Raw genomic sequence first — 8,250 nt, 5'->3', positions numbered from 1 at the left:
TGCCTCCATTGGCTCTCTTTGACGAAAAAAATAAGTGAACGGGACAGTGCTGTGAAACACAACTCATGGCTTCTGTATTTGCTTCCATACGCTACGGAACCTAATTTGGGCCCTGCTCAGGAGATAGTAGCCTACAAACCCTAGGTTATAAAGAAAGAATATATCTCCCCGGAGCAATAGGGATATCCCTTTGGCTTAGCGGTTAAGATGTTAGCTTTCCACGCGGGAGACCCGGATTCGAATCCCGGGCGTTACACACACACTCATATGTATATTCACACGGTTGTGAGAGAGAGATTATCATATTCTCACGCACACACACACGCACACGCGCACACACACACACACACACACACGCACACATGCCTATAAATAATGCCCAGATGCATTATTGGCTGGTGCTTAAGACATAATACCGTACATGACAAATAGTGAAAAATGGCAGATCTACATCTGAGATGTTGTGATCTGGTATATCTGCTATTTTTGTTATTTTCAAAATGTGATAATGACATTTAAAAAAAAGGATTAATGAGGCAAATATGCTCACATAATATATGCTCACAATGCGACGCATTGTGAGCTTGTAGATCGGCTATTTTCAAAGGAAAATGTATATAGGGCTCCAGTGGTTTTGTAATAATAATCTAAATCTACAAAGTAAGTAGTAAGAAGTAGTTTTCAAATAATTGTAGTGGAGTAAAAGTACAATATTTTCCTTTGAGATGTAGTGGAGTAAAAGTGCAGAAAATTGGAAATACTCCAATAAAGTACCTCAAAATTGTACTTAAGTACAGTCCTTGAGTACACACATGTACTTAGTCACTGTACACCACTGGTTGTGTTTCTCGTGCCTGTCTATCTACCATCTCCCTTTCTAACGTGAGGGAGGAGAGTACAATACAGGTCATTTGTCTGTGCAGGGAGAGAGCAGCAACTATTAATCTAACCACAAGCCATGACTAATTCCAACCTTTCCACGCAGTTTTCTGCTGCGGCTGCAAAAAACCTTGTCATTATGTTCCCAAACTTGCGTGTGTCCTACACACATTAGTTATCACGTTTTCACTTTTTTTTCTCCTCTCTCATTGTGATGAAGCTGAGTATGTAAATATGTGTATGTTGTGTGGATCTGCCGTGTGCATACTGGCTGTGTGTGTGTGTGTGTGTGTGTGTGTGTGTGTGTGTGTGTGTGTGTGTGTGTGTGTGTGTGTGTGTGTGTGTGTGTGTGTGTGTGTGTGTGTGTGTGTGTGTGTGTGTGTGTGTGCGTGCTTGTGTGCGTGTGGGGGAACATCTGCCATGCTGCTTTCATAGGGTTCCGTAGGAAGACATAACCAAGATAGATGATGGCAGAGGTAGAGATTAATTACTACACACAACAGAAACCGCGGGGTGCCAACACACTTCTCAATTGCATCTATGCTTCTACGATTCCGCCGTTTGTTTCTTAACCCAATAAGACCGGGAACGCATCTGTGTGTCAATTTTAGATTTCTTTGGCTATTCAAAAATAGCAGATCTACAAGCTCATAGCGTGGCATGCGGTGCCGTGCTATGAGCTTGTAGATCTGCTATTCTTTTTAAAATCGTGAAGATTTGTGCGTAATGTGTATTTTTTAAATTAGAAATATTTTAGCTTCTGGGGGATTCTACAAATGTCTTCTAAAACGTTTTTTTTTTTTTTTTTTTTTTAAACGTATGTTGCTATATATATTTATCAATGATTCTCTAAACTTTTCATGTCAAGGACCCCCAAAATGATTAGGCCGCGGACCCCCATCTGATGAAATATTTTGTTCGACGGACCCCAAGAAGAAAGATTTGAGTTAAACATGTGTCTATATATTCAAAGATTTGCACAAATTTTAACAACTTGTTTTTTTTCAAAAATAGCAGATCTACAAGCTCATAGCGCGGCACTCGGTGCCGCGCTATGAGCTTGTATATCTGCTATTTTTGAATAGCCAAAGAAATCTTAAAATGACAGAGTTCCCGGTCTTAATGGGTTAAAACAACTTTTTTCCAGAGCAGTTTTGTCCAGATGTAACTAAGATGGATGACTGCGGTTATGATATTTCACCCAAAACATAAGGATTCCAAACAGGCCTCTTGGGTTTCATCCTAGAATTCTGCTCGGTAAGATATTTTGTTTGAAAGAATGTTTTTTTTGGAAAAACCTATTTAAACTTTTATATTACCAGGTTATTCATATCGAGAGACCTGGCTAAGAAGGGAGCAAACTTCAAAGTACTCTGTCACAAGTAAAAGTCTGGTATTCAGAATTCATTTGAGTAAAAGTACAAAAGTATAGGCATCAAAATATACATAAAGTACCAAAAGTAAAAGTACTCATTACGCAGAATGTCCCATTTCAAGTTTTCAAACTGTATAAAAATCTTTTGAAAATAACAGATCTATAAGCTCACAATGAGCTTGTGAGCTTGTGAACTTGTAGATCGGCTATTTTCAAATGGCCTGAAATGTATATAGGGCTGAAGTGGTTAATGTATGTTTTGTAATAATAATCAAAATCTACAAAGTAACTAGTAACTTAAGTTTTAAAATAATTGTAGTGGAGTAAAAAGTACAATATTTGCCTTTGAGATGTAGTGGAGTAGAAGTAAAAGTATAGAAAATTGGAAATGACTCCAGTAACGTAGTAAGTACAGTACTTGAGTAGATGTACTTAGTCACTTTACACCACTGGATATAACTCAGATGTTTACAACTTAAAGCAGTACCATGTAGTTTGGGGTATCAGTGGTCACTTCGGACACAAACAACATGGTAGCCAACGTCTTCGACTTCATTACCCAAGAGTCTCTGCAAGCATGTCCGGCGAGGACGCGCTGTGATTGGCCAGTCTTCTCTTTGACTGGCAGTTCTGCCTTGATGCCTTGACAAAATGCCAGGATGAAACTTAGTGTCTCCTCTATACATATAGTAATACAGTCAAGCCCCTAGCAGGGATCCAGCTGAGTCTATATAAATGTATGGAAGGATGATTGTTATTGCTTAAACATGTAACTTTATCATTTCGTGGGACATAATATCGTTGCTGTCCGGCAGGAACCAGCTAACTCCATTTTTCCGCTTTTGCATTTTTTTTGCTATTGAACACCCTTTACGTCTGTGTGTTGGTAAAAAAAATATTGAATCAATGAAAAGTATTAAAAAGTGCTTCTGACAAAACCAGCTAACTCCAGCAAAGGGGGGTGGAGTTAGCTGGTTTTGCTGACTCCAGGCTCCACCCCCTTTTGACCTCCAACCTCATTGTGACATTGGGACTTGGAGGTCCATTCAGCTGTTCTTATCAATCATGAACAAAACTTCTAACTCCACTTTTGTTTTGTTTTTTCCTTTCCTGAAAAATGAACATTTTGGAGTTAGCTGGTTCCTGCCGGACAGAAGAGATTATGCTATATAGTTGTTAAAAAAAGTGATATAGTGCTGCTTTAAGCCCTACAGTACTTCACCCTACAATGAATAGCGAAAATAGTGGTGGGAGTGGTCCCACCATCACTAAATTTAGATCTGTCAGGGAAAATGTTAACTTCAGTAATCACTGAAGTTCTTTGTTTCCATTGCAGTCAATTTAATAACTGACAGAGACTTTTTTTTTCATATTGTAGCAAAACCAATTATGCCTCACTGAACCAGTGGTACGCAGTGAGCTGTATTGATTTAATAAATAGTACTTTGTTGGTATCGTACACCTTCTATTAGTGCAGAAGTCAGATGAGTTGTTCTCTTGTCGAGACGCAGCTCTACGGGTGTCTCAGGTAACTGAATCCACAACAATGCCTCCACGAAATCCTGCCAACGCCGCGTGTCAACTTTAATTACAGTTATTCATTCGCTGGAGCGGAAAGGGACGTATTGTGCCCAATTTATCAGGGAAATGGATAAACACATCCGTCAAATTGAAAAGGATCAGAGGAGGTATAAGTGGTGCCTTTGTTTGTGGATGAATCCCACTGAAAACCTCTCTCCTGTAATGGATGTGGGTTTAATTACAACCTTGTTCACGGATACACAGAGACAAAGAGGTACAGTACACGCATGCACGCACGCACACGCACACACACACACACACACACACACACACACACACACACACACACACACACACACACACACACACACACACACACACACACACACACACAGACACACAAGGGTGTGTGTGTGTGTGTGTGTGTGTGTGTGTGTGTGTGTGTGTGTGTGTGTGTGTGTGTGCAGCAGCAACACACACAAACCCAAAAAAGACACTATTGATGCACATGCGGGCACGCACACACACACACACACACACACACACACACACACACACACACACACACACACACACACACACACACACACACACATGCACATGAATGCACAGGAAAGCGTGTGCGACAGCACAAAGACATGCATAGAAATAGTTTTGTAGCAGTTTACATGGATCAAGGTTTATTAAGAGCATTAAGAGCGCACTTAATGATTAAAAAGGCTTTCTGAAGGAGGCACTGGAGGAGGCACGTTGAATGGATTCCAAGGACGGCCATTTAATTCAGAACACTTGCGAGCTGAGTTTGCAATGATATGATTAGATAGATTGCAGGTTCCACCTTTGACATTGTGAGTACGTTCGGTATTAGTAGGACTCAATATGCTAGAATAACAATCATCGTTTCTATCTGCCGGCCTGGTATTGAACGCTCAATGGAGGACCAAGTACTCAACCCCAGTACTTAAGTATAGATACTCCTGCTCAAATATTACACAAAAGTGAACATTTTTAGTCTAGTTTATATTTGTAAACGGAATTGTCAATATATTCAGTCTTAGTTTTAGTCATCGTAGCTTAGTTTAGATTTAGTTTTCGTCAGTGAAAAAAGGCAGTCGACAAACATTTTTTGCCATAGTTTTAGTCGAGGAAATCAACACTGGTTCTAACTGCAGTTGGGATTCTGTTCCACAGTTTGGGAGTCAGAAGGGAGAAGAGTCTGGGACGTGTGAAGCGTTGTCACGGCTGTTCTAGGGAAGGTTCTGACTGCTTCCCTGTGTTAGCTGATCTGAGAGAGATGTGGAAATTGTTGTACCGCATCCTTCACTGATTTTCCTGATCCACTTGAACCTCTGCACTGGACTCACAACCTACAGCAACCTCTTGACGTTTCCTTTTTAATCCTCAAGGAATCAGGATATCTCATATAAGCTCAGACATTACGAGGCCAGAGGTCCATCATTGATGTTGTTTACTGCCCATTCACCATGAGGCAAGATGGAAAGAATAAGGCTTCTTTAACAACCTGTACAGAAGTAAACCTCCCGATGTTCGGTAGAAAACACAGCCGTATAGCGTTAAGGCAGTGGTTCTCAAAGTGAGGTTTTGGGACCACCAGCCCCCCCCCCCCCAAAAAAGGAACAGTTTAAACACTTAAAAGGAAAGGAAAGGAACTGGTTGGAATAGCGTGTTCCTTGCACGAGCTACGTCCTACCGGGGAAACTCCCCCCTGTCAGGTGACAAGAAGCGGCTTCCTCACTCCTCATGCAGTTCGGGACTCTCCCCAGGCTGGCAGAGGGAGAGTACTAGCGCCCAGGATTACAGCTTCGGCAATTGGCACTGGGTGAAATATATGGGTTACAAAATTGTGGGGAAAAAATGTACTTAAAAAAAAAAAAAGAAGATGCACGGTTTTCTAAATCCAATGCAACTGGAGATCATACCAGCTTATCACACCTGCCCTGCTTTTTAGCCTAACATAATAACCCACCATGCATTGCCCCAGTGAAGCCAGTCGCGAAGGATTTGACATCATAGCAAAACCAGTGTATGTCATGTTTAGTGAGGATACATTTTTATCCTCCTCGTGTGGCCACAGTACAGTTGTGTCCTATAGACTAGCATTTGACACGGTTGCAAGGAGAAAAGATAACATTTCACATCATAAATGTGCAGAGAGACACCCAAACAATGCTTCCTGTCACCAGTATCTACAGTACTGACCTGAACGTCCTTGTGTGTCTTTTCTTCATCACAAACTGTAAGTCCTCTGTTTTTCATCCTCTTATCACCCTCCCCCCACACACACACATACCGGCGTTCACTTATTCCCGCTCCGTTTGAAGCTAGCTGTGCCGTGATTTGCAGTGACTCTGCAAACCAGTGGTTCTCAACTTGTGGGTTTGGATCCCCAGGCGAGTCCCCACAGGATGTTTGAGGGGTCCCCAAATGACAGTAAAGTGACAATTTAAGGACTTTTAAGAGCTTTTTAATACCTAAAATAAATTTACATTACAGCGTCAAAAGTAATCAACAAATTATATTATGATAACTGGTCAAAAGTTGGCCAAATAATATAAGAAAGAGGTAAAACATTTGAAAATAGCAGATCTACAAGCTCACAACGCCTCGCAAGCTTGTAGATCTGCTATTTTCACAATATTTATCTGGGGGGTCCCCAGTTCAAATATGATTATTTTGGGGGGTCACAACCTGAAAAGGTTGAGAACCACTGTTCTTTTTTTTTTTTTTTTTTAAACGTTTTGTTTATTCGTTTTACTCATAGGTAGTACAGACAATTACTGAAGCAAATAAGCAAATAAACAGAGTATCTCCAAACAGTGAGAGTAAGATATAAACAACATCCATCCAAACAAAACAAAACAAAAAACAGACAACACTCAAAGAAAATAATAACAGACAACAAAACAAATACACAACGTAAAATCTCCAAAAACATGTATGTATATAGAAAACAGACAGTCCATGATCTATCATCGAGTTAGGCACAGGTCATTGAAAGCAATTGTACATGTCAGTGAGGTGATAAGCAGGCACACTAAACCACATGAAACCTATCATCCCTACTTTGGGGCAAACAATTATTCTCGGTGAAGAGACTCGTTGTTGAGGGGAAAAAAAGTAGCGGACCTAGTTTAGAGCCCTGCACTCCAGTCAACTAAGTATCAGTGGTGGAAAAAGTACTCAAATGTTTAGTAAAAGTATCAACGCTGCAGTGTAGAAATACTCTGCTACAAGTACAAGTAAGCTATTCCAAATTTACCTGAGTAAAAGTACAAAATAATTGGTATCAAAATGTACTTGAAGTACCAAAAGTAAAATAATTAATTGTGTTCAAAATGTATAAAAATCGAAAATAGACAATCTACAAGCTTGAGCTTGTAGATCCAGTAGAAGGAAAAGAACAAGACTGCAAATGGGAAATACTCCAGTGAAGTAAAAAAAATCCTCAAAAGTGTACTTAAGTACATTACTTAAGTCAATGTACTTAGTTTCTTTACACCACTAACAAGTATATAGGGTTTAAGTTGTTATACGCTCCTCTCTCGCGACTCTATACTTCCCTCTGCTCTTATACTTCTCTGCTGCGATCCTCTCTCGATCATCTTTCCTTAAAAACAGCTCAGCGTCTTTCTTCATGTTGATGGTGAGAGTCAGCGTGCGTGAGGCACACACCAGGCATACTTTAGCACAGGGGTCTTCAACCTTTTCAGGCCAAGGACCCCCTAGCTGAGAGAGAGATGAAGCAGGGACCCCCTCTATATCGTATAAAATTGTGTTTCAGATTCAACATTTTTTGTTTACGTGGTCTGCTCTTTTTTTCCCTCTACACCTATGCCTCTTTACCAAAAATAGCTGATCTGTTGTGAGCTTGTAGATCTGCTATTTTTGGCTAAAGTTCTCCTCAGAAAAAGGGATGTTAGGGTTCAAGTGGTTAAGGTGAAAAAAAGAATCATATCACACAAAGATTTGGCGGACCCCCTGTAGTAACTCTGAGGACCCCCTAGGGGTCCCGGACCCCCAGTTGAAGACCCCTGCTTTAGCATACAATATGAGTCACTCAGTATTCTCGGTTTCTCTCTCTCTGTCTCTGTCTTTATTTCTCAAGTGCAGTAAAGGGCTGTAAAAACAAATCACTGAAACGATGAAAAGAACTAAGTATTTAAATTCATCAGGTGAGACTGGAAGTGTCGATCCCATGAGTCAAACTACAACTTCAATTGGTCCCAGGGCTGGCAAACACACTGACTTAAATACAGATTAGCCGAGATATGTGCTTGGTTTTTTATCTTAACTCTGCGTTCACACTGGCAGATAAAAAAGAAACAAAGATACGAAGCTACACAGCAGATTTGTAGCGTTGTAGCTGAAGTTGAAACCAGCTCAACTTTGTTATAGCTTTGTAGCTGTAGCTTTTGTAGCAGCTAGCTACAAAAGTCAGATGTATCTTTGTATCT

Source organism: Gymnoscopelus microlampas (genome assembly GCF_963454915.1).
Source record: "Gymnoscopelus microlampas genome assembly, chromosome: 2".
Taxonomy (NCBI): domain Eukaryota; kingdom Metazoa; phylum Chordata; class Actinopteri; order Myctophiformes; family Myctophidae; genus Gymnoscopelus; species Gymnoscopelus microlampas.
Note: the sequence above shows the minus strand (reverse complement) of the source record.